This window comes from Hypanus sabinus, chromosome 22 (assembly GCF_030144855.1).
Source record: "Hypanus sabinus isolate sHypSab1 chromosome 22, sHypSab1.hap1, whole genome shotgun sequence".
NCBI classification, from domain to species: Eukaryota; Metazoa; Chordata; class Chondrichthyes; order Myliobatiformes; family Dasyatidae; genus Hypanus; species Hypanus sabinus.
The window spans coordinates 55,207,202-55,223,919 of NC_082727.1; the positions used below are offsets into that span (position 1 = coordinate 55,207,202).

At 41.1% G+C, this 16,718-nt stretch overlaps 1 protein-coding gene across 9 annotated transcripts in view; it reads right to left on the reverse strand.

Moving 5' to 3' along the window:
* The window catches only part of tacc2 (transforming, acidic coiled-coil containing protein 2), a 204,879-nt gene that overhangs the window by 69,864 nt on the left and 118,297 nt on the right, over nucleotides 1-16,718 (reverse strand). For all 9 annotated transcript variants that reach the window (XM_059947778.1, XM_059947781.1, XM_059947784.1 and 6 more), the window contains one exon: nucleotides 5,070-5,194. The gene's annotated coding sequence lies outside the window, so the exon portion shown is untranslated. The remainder of the gene's footprint in view (nucleotides 1-5,069; nucleotides 5,195-16,718) is intronic.

The following is a 16,718-nucleotide window of genomic DNA, read 5'->3' on the forward strand; positions in this document are numbered from 1 at the left end:
GTGTTGGCAGGAAAGGTGGCGAGTTATTTAGTAGTCATGAGGACATGACTTTTATTTGGTGGAGGGAGAGTGTAAAGAGGGTTTCTTCTTTTTTGTTAACTAGCAGGAATGCTAATTTACTGATAACGAGAATGGTATTCCTTTGTAAACCAAATGGGGATTAATGTTCTTTCTTCTGAGTCTGTAAGCTTTTGTTGACGGGCTTTTGGGCAGATCGGCGAGAGGGGGTCGAGAGAGAGGACGCAATGCTCTAAGCTGGGCGAGGATCGGACCCCAAAGGGGGGTCCGAGGCCGGGAGATTCTCCGAGGAGTGGGGGGGGGATGAAGCTAGATGTGCTTGATTGACCACTCGGAGGGTCCTGAACTGTTTGGAGAGTCGAGGAGTTCGGAGGGTCCTGAGCTGCGAGTCGAGGAGTTCGGAGGGGATCGAATGGTGGCCAGAAGACTTCAGAAATTGAGCTCCAACGGCTGTGCACGAAGTGGTTTGGACTTTGATAAGTTTGGCGCCTTTTCTTTAATTTTCTCTTCATATATACTGTATCGTTATTAATCACTTAGTTATAGTAACCTTTATAAATTGTACTCATTTAATCGCATATGGTGTACTGTCTGTTTTTGGATGAGGCGGGGACCTCACACAGCATCCACACCAGCTGATTACTCAGTTTGGCGGGGCCGAAGGCTGCTCCCCCTAGACAAGAACGAGCTGAGCGAGCCTGAGGCGACCCAGGGGGTTGCACCACTAATCACCCTTGGGCAAGGTGTAGCATCTGCTTAGTCACACCCCTTCCCCCCCCAAATCAGGGCCATGTGAAGCCATGGGAGCAGGTAGTGGATGGTCGTATGAGGGACTGGTGCATATCACAAGTCCTTGTTATGACGCCATTGATGCCAGGCAGACAATCTCTGAAGAGTATTGATAATGGCTGGGGGTCAATTATCTTGTAAAGGCACTATCCAGAAGAAGGCAAATGGCAAACCACTTCTGGAGAAAAATTTGCCAAGAACAATCATGATCACCTTGACAACCCATGTCATATGACAGGGCACATAATGATGATGATGATGATGTTGTGAAAGCCTTTCCCTCCACCACCTTCCCAGGCAGTGTACTCCTGATGGCAATAACCTTTTTCTCTATTTACTCAGATCTCCTCTAAACCTATTACTCCTAGTTTAAACTTAAACCTGGTTTTGGACATCTCCATTCGGGAGAAATGTTTCTCACTATCCATTTTTTCAATGGCATTCATAATTCTGTAGGCCTCTATCAGGTTCCCTTTTCGCCTCCTCTCCCCAGGGAGAACAAACTCCACCTGTCCAGTCTCCCCTCAGAATTGAAACATTGCTTTCCAGGCGATATCCTGGAAAACCATTTCACTGCAGGGTAACCTCTACTGCCCATCCTACAGCCTGGCCACCAGAACTGCAGCTTTGGCAAGGTTTTATGAAGATGCATATGCCTCCATGCTCTTATATTCTATGCTCTAGCTATTGAGCACAAGCATCCTGTATGCCTTCTTCATCACCTTATCAACCTACTTTATGAACTTATGGACATTTTTGGTTTATGCCCTATTTTCGTTAAGACTCCCAATATGTATCACCTCACATTGCTTGACCCCATTTACCAGCTGATCCAACACATTCTGTAACTTGAGGCTATCCTCCCATCATTAACATTACTAACTTTTCTTCATTTGTAAGCCTACACCAGGGGTTCCCAGCCCGTGATCCACAGACTCCTCAGTTAACGGTAGGGGTCCATGGCATAAAAACGGGTGGGTACTTCTGTCCTATGCTCAGATCCATATTTAGCAAACTGCAAGGGTCTCTGCATCAATCCCTGAGACACACCACTCATCATTGGCTTCTAATCACAAAATAGACCCTACACCATTGCCCTCTGCTTCCCAATACCAAATGAACTGTCCATCCACACATTAAAATTGTCAACTGTCCATTTTCCTCCGTAGATGCTGCCTGACCTGATGAGTTTTCAGCTTTTTACATTGCTCTGGATTCCGGCATCCGCAGTCTCTTGTATCTGCAACTGGGGTTCCAATTTGCCAAATGGGATCCCATGGACTCTGTCTTTTAGGACCAGAATTCCAGGGACCTTATTAAAGATCTTCTTGATATCCATGTAAATTCCATCAACTGCGCCGCCCTCATCAATATATTTCACAAACATAATCAGATTAGTGAGACGAACCTACACTGACTATCCCTGATTAATCTTTCCTGTCTTTCCAAATGTAAATTTATCCTGTCCCTCAGAATCTTTTCCAATTAACATTAACCCTACCATTACTCAATGGCAACACTAACACTAACAGTTGATGCTTGGCTGGAATTACCTGCCTTATTACCACTGCTCTTGTTGAATAATTAAAGTACCATATTTACTGTCATCCAATCATCTGGCAGCTCACCCATGACCAGCAAAGACTTAAAAATCTGTCAGGATCTCTACAATATTTTCCCCTGCCTGTCATTTTAGCGTGTGACACATCCTGCGGAATTACTCAGAAGTGTGCCTACTGAGACATTCAATACTTTTTTCCTTTTTAATGATAACATCCTCTATTATATTCCTGACCTCCTCTCTGAAGTCTGAAACAGTAATGTTGACAGGTTTTAGAGTGAATTACTTCTGGAAAAGAACCTGCTTAAGCAACAATGCCTGGAGGAGCCATGTATCTATTTTCTGTCTGTATTATATTTTGTGTTGCACATTTATTATGGATTTTGGTAATTTGTCATGCAGGTTGGGGAGCGGTAGAAGCAAATGAATATAGTTAAGTATTCACACTTTGTCTTAGTTTAGTTTAGGTGAGAAGGAGCGAGCCGGGGTGGGGGGTGGCGGGGGTAGATTTTTTTTGTAGACTGCTTAATTACACTAATTTGAATGCTAATCACTCTTAATTCACTATATCACTAATTAGGTTTAATTAGTTTTTTTTAAATCGGTATAAGATCGTTCGTCTTTGCCAGTTTCGTGATAAGGGGCTGAACTGCTTTTGTCGACTTGGAACTCAGTTATTTGGAAGCGCGTCGCACAATGTCAATCCCCGTACTCAATCTCTCCGCAGTATTACTTTGTTTTAGTAACTACTTCAATGCCCGATACAATATCATTACTGATAAGTGATCACAGTGACTTGGGCTTCAATGCAACCACCATATTAGTAACCAATTGAAATGAAATCCATTTCACTTATTGGTATCAATTTTAATTTGATTGTCCTGGTATTATAAAGGGATAAACAGCCTCAAAATGGGATGGCTAACTTCACCATTTTGGTAAGACTGAAGCTGCAGTTGTGTCCACAGCAAATGGCACCAAGTACCAGACATCCATAATGTTCAGCTCTTTAATGCAGTAGTGTGAGATGATGTAAATGACAGCACACCATTAACACTGGACCTGGTCAAATTATCCTTTATCCTTTGTTAGCAATGGAGCTGAAAACACCCAATACAGATAAATTTGGAACTGGAGTTTGTAGAGAAAATAGAATGGTTCTCTAGGACTTCCAAATATAACCTGGACCACTGCTCTCCCAGGAAATAGCACTCCCCCACCCACCTTCCCATCCTCAAATTTACCACGCTGAACGATGGTACAGCCAACACTGGCAGGGATTTCCAAAAGCAACTTGAAATGTTTGTTACAAACCATATTCTAAAATCTGTCACCCAGAATTGAAAATATCAAACCCATTGTTTGAATGTCAATTACTTTTGGGTCTGACTAGTTCTGTACTCTTAAAAATCCTAGTGATTCTTACACACATTTTACTAATGAATGACTTTGATTAGAAAACAAGAGTAATTAGAAAGATTTTCAAGGCAGTTAACAATGTCATCTCTGTACAAAGGGTGATTAATAAGTTCATGGCCTAAGGTAGAAGGAGTCAATTTTAGAAAATCCAGCACATTTATTTTTCAACATAGTTCTCTCCTACATGCACACACTAAGTCCAGGAGTCGTGGAGCATACGGATCCCTTCTTTGTAGAAGTGGTCCACAGCAAGGGTGATTGATAAGTTCGTGGCCTAAGGTAGAAGGAGATCCGTTATACAGATCTCGTTACATGCATGTGCAGTTCAAGTCTGAGTGAAAACGGACATGCATGTGCATAATAACATTTCCGTCTAACTTAGGCCACAAACTTATCAATCACCCCTGCTGCAGACCAAGACGTCGACTTCTACAACGAAGGGATCCGTATGCTCCACGACTGCTGGACTAAATGTGCAAATGTAGGAAAAATAAATGTGCTAGGTTTTCTAAAATTGACTCCTTCTACCTTAGGCCAACGAACTTATCAATCACCCTTCGTATTTTGCAGGTTAACAATTCATCAACTCAATTTCTCGATTTTGTTATGCTCTCAAAGGGCACTGAAAATTTATTTTGCGTTAAAAACAGGTGGGTCAATGCTTGGCCACTACCAGCTTGTTCACTTGTTCACAAGTGTACTGCATACAGGAATACCTAACTGAACATTCGCATGAAGGAAAGGATAATTATAATTATTTGATGATGACTTGCTTGATCTTCTTAGGTCAGCCTGGTAGCCTAGAGGTTAGCACAATACTTTACAGTACAGGCAACCCAAGTTCAATCCAGCTGTTGCCTGTGAGGAGTTTCTATGGTTTCCTCTGGGTACTCTGGTGTCCTCCTACAGTCCAAAGATGTACCAGTTGATAGGTTAATTGCTCATTGTAAATTGTCCTGTGATTAGGCTTAGATACATCAGGGGATTGCTGGGCATCATGGCACAAAGGGCCAGAAGGGCCTATTACATCTCAATAAATAGGTAATTTTTTTTTGAAAATAAACAGTTTTTCTCTATTTCCGCCTGATTTGACGAAGGTGGACTTCTCAGAGTGGCATGTTAGGATGAAATGCATCAGAAGCAACAGTAAACATCAGGAAATGCAAACTGACTTTCCACTTAAAATACCTTTACTTTGCCTGTACTGTATAATGCTTAAGAGGGTCTATGTTATCAATGAAACCTTCTGATTCCCTTGATAATCATAGTTGTCTTTCTTTACCTGAATCTTCTGAGGGGATCTGCTCCTGGCTTTCCTTTTCAGCAGCGGTAGGAGTGAGCTGGGGAGGGACTTTGACAGGTGTTGTCTCTTCTGGTGTCTCAAAGGCTCCCTCTGAGTCTGAGCTCCTAAAAGACAATGAACACATCCTGTGAAAAATTTATTCCAAGCTATTGAAATTCTAACCCCATGCCTTTTGTTCTTATATCTCTGCAATAAAATTAAGAGAACATGCCTAGTGCTGGTTATTTGCTGCATAAACTGGAGTCTATAATCTCCTCCACCGCACACAGCAGACCACGTCCATCGAGCCCACTGTACTGGAGACAAAATATGCCACGGGCTATAAGCCATTTCTTTACTGGTACCGTCCACAAGGTATCTTGTAGTTCAATTCAATGCAGCAGAGAAATGGATGACTTCCTGTTCACATACGTGAATGAGGTTATTGCTGACTAAGCATCTTTTAAGCTCCAAAGAAATGACATTCTTTCATAAGCCCCCTGTATGGCAGACAGTGACTGCTTTTACACTGGGTCTCATCATTTTCCATTCATGTTGTGAACCGGCTGCTGGCACCGTGTAAGCCAATGCAGCAGAAGGTCTTCAGTGTCGTATCCGACAGCACCAACCACTTGATTGACTAGATCCTGTTCTATTATATTCACTGAATTTAAATGAGATTGCAAAGCCCAGTCTTGCTTTCACAGCACCAGTGCCTGGAGCCTACCATTACCAGGAGGGTATTTTTGTTCGACACATACAATGAGATAGTCGCTGCAGCAGCATGATGCTTTGATTCTGCTATACCGGCCCCCTATGTTTTTACATGCCTAATTCTGCATCAAGGATAAAGATTTTAGAAATTAACACTTTGTTCTTTTTCAGCAGATTTTTTTTAATTGATCCAAAATAGCAACAATAAAATAGAGCCAACATTTCAGCTGACAATAACTGTAGCAGATGCACAATGATAACAAAAGGTAAGTGTCAAAATTGTGTCATCACAATATTCAAATCGATGAACATAGAGACTTGTGGACTGTGCGACCATCAGTTTGAGATAATGTTAGGAGATATCAAGGCTTCACAATAAAAGAGGAACAGGAATAGGCCATTCAGCCCCTCAAATTAAATCACCCACCTTACCCCTTGTCACGAAATGCTAAGAAATATTTTTTAAAATTTGCATATTTTTCTCAGTTTAAGATAATAATCAGATGGATGTCAGGTTGGGAATCACCCTCGCAAATCTGCAGTCACATCTCTCCGGTCCACACAGTCCATCAGCAGCTGCATGGGAAGAACCCAACGACTTGCAGCTTTGCTCTAAGTTGTGCGCGGCCCTGTATTGAAAACGTAGCGTGGCTCCTTCACCATCACTGGGTCCAGATCCTGAAATGCCTTGCCCACCATCTTTTTGAGAGCAACTTCATCAACTCCAGCAGCTCAAGAAGGGCGCTCACCACACACTCCTCGAGTTCAGTGAGGAGTATCTTCATACTAATACTCAGCCCTAAACATCAACTGTTCTTTTCTCTCCCAAGATACTGTCTGACATGCTTATTATCCAGCATTTTGTGTGTGTTTCCCTTCATTTTACGGTTTCTTCGTCATCACCCCGCTACCCCCCCTCCTTTCAATGCCCTTCCAAACAGAGCCATTAGTGCATGACAAGTCCACCAACACTAAGTCCCCTTAAAGTTGCACATAATTTGGACAAAAATCAACCCCTGCAACTTCATGGGCAGATTAAAATTCTAAAATTCCTGTTTAAAAGCACCAGCTAGACTGCAGTGATTCAAAGCGGCTCACCAGGTACTTCTCGAGCATAAACAAGGATGGACTTGGTGTACCAACATTACCTACTTCCCCTACCAGAGGTCCCCCACCTTTACTATGCCATGGGCCAGAACAATTAAGCAAGGGGTCTGCAGACCCCCAGTTGGGAGCCCCTGAAAACGAACAGAGGAAACTAAACATGTACAGAGGGATGGGTAAACACTGTGTTAGTAAGTGTGCTGATTCTGCACAGTGAAACACTATTACTGGGTTCTGTATTCATGAAAGAAGCCATGATGAGTTAAAATCATGTTCAAGGTAAATCACCTTATAGATCCCCCATCTTTTGCTGATTGGGTGGGGGGAGTCACTATAAAGGAATAGATTATTACATGTAAGAATGAACCAGTTCAATCAGGAGATAGAAATCAGTAAAGGAATAAAGAAAACAAAGCCAGCAATATCTGCTGCAACCAAACACAGTATTATTGACCAGCCAGCACTGTAAAGCCAATTTACAATGTGCTCGACTTCCTCTCTTTAAAAAAAGCTTTAAATTGACATGAGGACAAGAGGATCACTCTGAGATTAAAAGTACTTCTAATAGTGATCAGTATTATTTTAAAAAGAAAGAGGACTGTATCCTTGATATCTGCCAATCCTTTCATTTTCAAACCCCAGTAACTGTGCAGGCTTCAGCTGAGCTGCACCACCAACCTCAAGGCTGACCCGTTTCCTAGGCAGCAAATGACCCGGGGCAAATTCTGCATACTGCCTATCACCTCTCACCAGTGTATTTAGTCACAATTCAAAAAAGCATTAGGCTGGCCGGGGTATACTGTGACAACATGGAAATTTATTAATTTTTATTGTAGAATAGACAAGATTTCATTACCACTAAAAAGTCTGTATTCATTTATTTATTTCCTCTTTGGCTATGAACTTTTAAATAAAATTAAAATTGTTATGATAGATTTCTAAACTCAATGTACTAGCAGTACTGAATCAACTTGAATTTATTTTCATATTGGTTTATAATTATAATAATCTGCCTGTTCCATAGAATGTCAGTTCTCACCTGACCTTTTCACTGCTGTGATAGTATCTCCTTCTAAAACCTCAATTCCAATGTGGTACTCTACATTTTTGTTTTAAAAACTACATAGTAAAAGTAATTTGGCAACACGATTTGAGGATTGTAAATAGAAAATATTAAAATATATAGGTTTGCAGATTCTAGAAATTGTTTGAGCATGAAAGCATATACCAAGTCTCTCCCTCTTGCTGGCATCATCATTATTGAGAGAAAAAATCACACATCCTTGAGCTGTGATGTAAGGCTTCTGCTACTTCCATTATCTGTGAAATTGCGTGATTGGGTTCAAGTGAAGGAGACAAAGGAATAAAGCCAGCAGGCAATACCTAGAGTTTTATGAAATGGAATGAAAAACACAGATATCCTTCTGAAATGTCTGTACTCAATCTTATTTCAGGGCAATAATTCACGCTTCATCAAAAATGGTTTCAAATGCTCGATTTATAGTCCTCTTTCTGCATTAAAATGTATATCAAAGGAGACAGTTTCTTCTTAATGGGGTTTGAATCAGTGATGATACTGTTACAGTGTTTTATTAGGAGCAGCAACCTCATATATACTCAAAGCAAGAACGTAGATCAGGAAGCCAGTAACATAAAACATTTCCATCCACTGAAGTCACCATAGTACCTTAAAGTAATGTTAGCACATTTATTAAAGCCACATAATATTGTTGAGACCAATTGTTATTCTTAGTGTGGCTGAAGGTGAAATCTAGTTTCACCCAAAGCAATTTCTAACTAATGGAGCTGCTTACTAGGTAACCTCTCAGTTCCCTGCTTCTTAATGCATAATGGTAGGTCTTTTGCGTCGTTGCCTCATTGATCATTTTGATGCTTCCGGAATGACAGATACGCAATGATGCATGCAACATTAAGATCGCACTGAACAACAGGCTTCCGAGGCTGAACTGCTCGAGCTCAATCAAATCGTTATCATTTAGAACCAATTAAGACAATACATTTCAATCCTTTCAACAGAGCTCAGATCTCAAAATCTTCTTTCATTCTGCTTCAGTCCTTATTCTTTATTAAATCGTCAATTCTAGTGAATCAATCATTAAAAAAAACAAAATACTGATCATCATCATCATCATCACCATGTGCTGTGTTGTATGATGTGGGCAATCATGCTCTCATGACCATGATTGTTCTTGGCAAATTTTTCTACATAAATGGTTTGCCATTGCCTTCTTCTGTGTAGTATTGTTACAAGACGGGTGACCTCAGCCATTATCAATGCACTTCAGCGATTGTCTGCTTGTTGGCGTCAGTAGTTACATAACCAGGACATATGGTATGCACCAGCAGCTCATACGAACATCCACCACCTGCTCCCATGGCTTCATGTGACCCTGATTTGGGGGCGCAGGGCTAAGCAGGTGCTACACCTTGCCCAAGGGTGACCGGCAGTCTAGCGGAGAGAAGGCGCGCCTTACAACTCCTTTGGCAGCAACCTATCTCCAACACCCCCATCCAAAATACTGATGTGCGTCTTTATTAATAGATATTTGTAAATGTCTATAAAAGGTCAGTTGTTTGCATAAATGCAGCACAAAAATGTGATTTGGTTACAAAATCTAGTCTGAGCATTTATCCATAAGAAGCATGTCCCTGATATTGTCAGTGTGTTTACAGTTACACATTGAGATTGCCAGTTTCTGAAAACCACGTTAGTGATCTAGTCTTGGCTTCAAGTCATTGGAGCAGCTGAATGGCAGGAAAGATTGGTTAAGATGTGAATTAAGGCAGTGGAAAATGATTTATGTGTTCTTAGAAAGGATGTGCTGAAACTGGGGTGACAACGTTGAAATCTATCGAATGGTGAAAGGCCTTGAAAGAGTGGATGTGGAGAGGATGTTTCCTCTGGTCTAAGATTAGAGGACACAGCCTCAAAATAGAGGGTGTCCTATTAAAATAGAGATGAGGAGGACTTTCTTTAGCCAGAGTATAGTGAATCTGCTGAATTAGTTGCACAAGCTGCTGTGGAGGCCAAGTTTTTATATATATTTAAGAAAGAGTTTGATAGATTCTTGATTGGTCAGGGTATGAAGGGCTATGGGGATGGGGGGGGAGGCAGGAGATTGGGGCTGAGAGGAAAATTGGATCAGTTATGAGAAATGGCAGAGCAGACTCGATGGGCCAAATGGTCTAATTCTGTTCCTATGTCTGATGCTGTATGAATCAGTACCGTTCTATTGTTAGGCACTCGGCATTTGCTTTTAAATTTGGTATTTCTTTAATTGGACTCATATTAAATCAGAGTCGGTTCCTGTATTTTGTAAGACATAGCTGCAAATTGGATATGATGAGTGCATAAATTAAGACATCTAGAGATTGTTCATTTCATGCATGATGAAATTCAGGCCAGGGGTAGACCGGGACAAATAGCATTGTGCCTCGTCCTCACCTTCCCAGTGGGCAGAAAGAAAAGGAAAAATATGCAGTTCCCATTTACATCACTGCAGGGGGAGGTTTATCAATCTCCCGGGCATGCGTGCTCCCTGACTGACTACCTCTAATTTACAGCTCTGAAAGAACACAAAACACATGGGTAATTTGGATGTGATTACCCGAGTATTGCTATTTACTAGTGTTTCTCATTCCTCTGACTGACTTGTGCTTGGCACAAAGATTTGGAAATAGAAAGTAAAAAGATAATATGTCTGAATTTGATCCAACAAAGCAAAAATATTTAAAAAAACATATTTTTCAAAAGAATAGATAAGTTTAAATTTCTTCTGCCTCAGAAATAATCAATAAATTGATCTGGAAACAAAAGACTTTTTGTAGCGTAAATAGGTCAGTCCCTATCTAGATAGGACAATACATTTCGCTGACATCGAGGGAAAGGACATGTTAAATCCATTCAGTCTCCCACGAGCTTTGCTTTATGCAGCTATTCTCCTTTCCTTAAATACAATGGGCTTGAAATTCAGACGCTCAGGAGTGCCGTGCCTCTTGTCTAAATCTCCACATTAAGCACAATGGGCACACATGCATTATTTGTCACATGCAACTGTTGACATCATTAATCACAGGCTCAAGTCCCAGTCCAAAGTATGTAGTGTCCTCAGCTCCTGACTTAACCTAGAAATTCAAGAGAATTGTTTCTAAAATATTAGTAGTCTCATTAATTTTAATGCCTGGAGTAAAATTGGTGTCTCTGTACAGCAACTTCCTTTTTACAGTCCAGGTATCCCACCCACAAAAACTGCAATAAGAATATAACATTTTTTATTTATTATGTTTATCATGGTTCTATTTAGTTCACATGAAAAGCAACATACAAAGAAACACATCTTTTTCCCATGATTTTTGTGGAGGGGCAAAACATACTTGGATTCTTTTCCATTTGACTGTTCCCACTTTAGATCTCTTTTCCTCATTATTTTTAAGTACCTCTATCTCCTAAGATAAAGGCAAGATTGTCAGGAATTGCATGGGTTAGCAAATCAAACTTTGAATAAAATTTGGCAAATCACAAAAATTATTTCAAAGTGCATGATAGAATCTACTAAAAATGCCATTGACGATCAGTGGCTCATTGGGATTGACAAACTTCGTAAAGATCAGCAAACTCTCTGATTCATTCCCAGGTCTGTATTCATACAATGATCTCATTGCAGAGTTAGGGGAAGAAATCTTGCCAAAGGTCACTGTTTCTAATCATTATCTATTGACTTCTGATGAAGACAAGTGTACAGATTAACAGTTGAGGAATGGGTCACATTAACTTCAAAGTTCAAAGTAAATTTATTATCAAAATATGTATATGTTACCATATACTACCTTGAGATTCATTTTCGTGACAGACACTTACAAGGGAACAAGAAAATCCAAAGCAACACACACAAAATGCTGGAGGAACTCAGAGGGTCAGGCAGCATCTACGGAAATGAATAGATACTCGACGTTTTGGACTGAGACTCTTCTTCAGGACTGAGAAGGAAGGGGGAAGATGCCAAAAATGAAAAGGCAGGGTGAGGGGAAGAGGCTAGCTAGAAGGTGATAGGTGAAGCCAGGTGGGTGGGTAAGGTCAAAGGCTGGAGAAGAAACGATCTGATAGGAGAGGAGAGTAGACCACAGGAGAAAGGGAAGGAGGAGGGGACCCAGGGGAAGTGAGAGACAGGTAAGAAGAGGTAAGAGGCCAGAGTGGGGAGCAGAGAAGAAGAAATACAAGAGTTCTATGAAAATCTATGCATCGATAAACAGACAGTATATCAGTAGACAAACACCAATGTGCAAAAGAATGCAAACTGTGCAAATAAAAATAAAACTGAGAACATGACCTATAGAGAGCTATAAAACTTGCAATATCTTCTATCAACCAACAAATTAAGTTGTCCTTAAGATAGCAATCATAATTTTTCCATGCCAACACTCATCTTTACATCCATTGGGGCATTGTCAAAGTTATGATGCTTCATGTAGAACATAAGTAACTTCATCATTTCTTTAAAGAAGACAAAAAAAGAAAGCACTAAATTTAGTATTTAGGAAGGTGCAGATTGTTGCTGATAACTATATGCTATTGGGTAATGTGTCTGGCCAAATTACAGTAATCACTGGTAAACGTCTCAGACTATGTTGTCCACATCATCATGTTGCAGACAATACATGACCTTTAGAAGTTTAGAAGTGTGGAAAAGAGAGGACCTGCTTAAAAAAAGGCCTTTCTAAGACAACTAACTATAGTCATTGTCTTAGAACAAATGAAGTGCACAATGAACCAGTTCACTTTCTGTTAAATGAAACACTCATCTATTGCAAGAACTGCTCCATATGGTAAAGACATTGTAGACTCACAATACATCTTTAGCCTGGTGGTTTATTGGTCCCCCTGTTTTCAGTTTAACCGGAACCATATGCTATCAACAGTAATTCTTTCACTATACTAGAATTTGAACTTTGACTCACAAAAATAATGTCTGCAGTAGATGGCATCAGAGCCTTTAATAATCACTCCCACAACACTCTCCTGTTTATATTGCAAAGGAAAGTAGAATAATCAAGCTAGAATATCGACCTGATATATTCCTCTTGCAATTTTATACACCCTCTAGCCCTCAGCCTCCTTCAGCCCAGGAAAAAAAACAATATACAATTCAATCTCTCCTTGTAACTAATGTCCTCCAGTCCAGGAAACATTCTGGTAAATTTTCTCTACACTCAGATCAGTACAACCACATCCATCCTCTAGTAAAGTTACCAAAATCACACTCAAAAATCTCAATAATATCCCAACTTATACAAAATTTGCAGTTCAGGTTGAGGAGTCTTCACTGAGTCTTCAATCTGAGATCTTAACTCTGTTTCTCTTTCCACAGATGCTGCCTGATCTGTTGAATTTCTTTAGCATTTTCTAATTTTATTGATGGTTTTGAACATCTGCAGTTTTTAAAATATATTTTCATAAACAGATCACCTAATTGGTTTAAAATTTATGCTTTTTCTCTAAATACATGCACCAGCTGTTTGTATCTTCGCTGGGGGGGGGGGGGCAGTGGCTGGAGATGTGTCTCTACCAAAGGAGGTGTAAGGCACTCCTCCCCTCCGCTAGCCTGCAGGTCACCCTTGGGCAAGCTGTAGCGCCTGCCTAGCACGCCAATCAGGGTCATGTGAAGCCATGGGAGCAGGTGGTGGATGGTTGTATGAGCATAACAAATCCTGGTAATGTGACCACTGTCACCAGGCACTGAAGAGATTGCTCCCCATTGCATCACATGACCCTGATTGATGGGGGAGGGGCAGGGTGCTAAGCAGGTGCTACACCTTTGCCAAAGGTGACTGGTAGGCTAGTGAAGGGAAGGAGAGGCTAATACCTCCTTCAGTGGAGTTGTATCTCCAATCCGCCAGCCATTTGAATATGGGATTTTCTATTTGCATTGATGGTCTTGTAACTGGATCAGCATAGCGGGCAGTGGAGTGAGCCAGGAGTAGAGTGGAGACCTAAGGGCTTTGGCTCAACGGGCTTCGGCGGAACCGGGTGAGGCGAGGAAGACCGGAGCTGCAGAGCTCTCACAGCTAGTTGCTTGGTAAGTATTGGTAAGTAGTCCTGCTTCCTTTTACACTTATAACTTTAAAAGTATTGTTAAATAGTGTGATAGTTAGCTGTATTGGGCAAAGTGTTCTTGCATAACTAATACTAGTACATTAAATTAACTATATAGCATGGAGCAGGTGATGTGTTACTGCTGCAAGATGTGGGAACCGGTAGACCCCATTGAGGGACACGGCAACTACACTTGCAGCAAGTGTTTGTTGCTCGAGGAACTCCAGCTTCATATTGATGAGCTGCAGTCCGAGCTTCAGACACTGCTACACATCAGGGAGGGGGAGAGTTACCTGGACTCTGTGTACCAGGAGATAGCCACACCTAATAGATTAACTAATGTAGATTGCAGTCAAGCACAGGATGGTGTGGCTATGAGTGAGGAAAGTAGGGGAATTCAGGAGGTAGGGCTGGAGGAGATGCAGGCCTTGCTCTTGTCCAACAGATTCGAGGCTTTAAATCCCTGTGAGGGCAGGAGCGGGGACTGTGGGCAGGATGAGCAACCTGCCCATAGCACCATGGAGTGGGGGGCCATTCCAGAGGGGGGAGTCAATAGAAGTGTTGTAGTAATAGGGGACAGTATCGTCAGGGGGATAGATAGGGTTCTCTGCAACCGAGAGCGAGGGTCCCGAAGGCTATGTTGCCTGCCTGGTGCCAGGGTTAAGGACATCTCTTCCGGGCTGGAGAGAAACTTGCAGTGGGAGGGCAAGGATCCAGTTGTCTTAGTACACGTCGGTACTAATGACATAGATAGGACAAGGAAGAAGGTTCTGTTACAGGAATATGAGCAGCTAGGGGTCAAATTAAAAAACAGAACCTCAAGGGTAATAATCTCTGGATTATTACCTGAGCCACGAGCAAATTTGACTAGGTTAAATAAAATTAGGGAGTTAAACGCGTGGCTCAAAGTCTGGTGTGGGAGAAGTGCGTTTTGCTTCTTGGGACACTGGCACCAGTACTGGGACAGGAGAGAACTGTTCCGGAGGGACTGGCTTCACCTGAACCAGGCTGGGGTTAGTGTCCTGGCGAATCATATAACCAGGGCTGCAGAGAGGTCTTTAAACTAACTAGTTGGGGGGGAGGATTCTAGAGAGCAAATAATTAAAAAGACAATGGAGAAGGTAATGGATGTAGGTAAAAGTGGAGGAATAAAAAGACAGAGTGTGTCAGGAGGGGAAAGAATGTACGGAGATAAGCATAAAGTTGTACAAAAGGAAAAGGTAGGAAATAAGTGTCAAACATATTTGAAGGTCCTTTATTTGAATGCACGTAGTATTAGGAATAAAATTGATGAGTTGACGGTACAAATAATTACGTATGGTTATGATATTGTGGCAATTATGGAAACATGGCTGCAGGGTGACCAGGACTGGGAATTAAACATACAAGGGTATTCGACAATTAGGAGAGACAGGCAATAAGGAAAAGGTGGTGGGGTGGCTATGTTAATAAAGCAAGAAATCACTGCAATAAAGCGAAATGATATTGGCTCAAAGGATCAGGATAACAAAACAATTTGGGAAGAAATAAGAAATAGTAAAGGGAAAAAAGCAGTGGTGGGAGTAGTCTATAGGCCTCCAAACAGCTGTAGCTCAGTTGGTCGGAGCATAAATCAGGAAATAGTTGGGGCTTGTAATAAGGGAACAGCTATAATTATGGGGGATTTTAACTTTCACATTGATTGGACTAATCAAGTCAGACACAGCAGCCTTGAAGAAGAGTTTATTGAGTGTATTCGGGATGGGTTCCTTGAACAATACGTTACTGAGCCGACAAGGGGGCAAGCAGTCTTAGATCTGGTCCTGTGTAATGAGACAGGACTAATAAAAAATGTCCTAGTAAAGGATCCCCTTGGAATGAGTGACCATAACATGGTCAAATTCCATATTCAATTAGAGGATGAGAGGGTTGGATCTCAAACAAGCGTATTGAGCTTAAATAAAGGAGACTATGATGGTATGAGAGCGGAATTGCTTAAGATGGATTGGGAAAATAGATTAAAGGGTAGATCGGTACTTGATCAGTGGTGTATATTTAAGGAGTTATTTTACAACTATCAAGAAAAATATATTCCACTGAAGAAAAAAGGGTGTAAAAGAAAAAATAGTTATCCGTGGCTAAGTAAAGAAATAAAGCAAAGAATACGACTAAAAAGAAAGTTACATAAGGTAGCTAAATCTAGTGGGAAGATTGAAGATTGAGAAGCTTTTAAAGATCAGCCGCAAATAACAAAAAGATTGATTAAGAAGAGGAAGATAGATTATGAAAGTAAATTGGCGAAAAACATAAAAGCAGATAGTAAGAGTTTTTATAGTTACATAAAAAGAAAAAGGGTGGCTAAAGTAAATGTTGGTCCCCTTGAAGATGAGACTGGGAAATTAATGGTAGGGGACATGGAGATGGCGGAAATGCTGAACAAATATTTTGTATCAGTTTTTACAGTAGAGGACACTCAAAATATCCCAACACTGGATAAACAGGGGGCTCTAGGGGGAGAGAAGCTAACTACGATTCAAATCACCAAGGAAATGGTACTTGATAAATTAATGGGACTGAAGGTGGATAAATCCCCTGGACCGGATGGCTGGCATCCTAGGGTCTTAAGGGAAGTGGCAGTCGGGATTGTGGATGCATTAGTGATAATTTTTCAAAACTCACTGGACTCGGCAATGGTCCCGGCAGATTGGAAAAATGCTAATGTAACTCCTTTATTTAAAAAG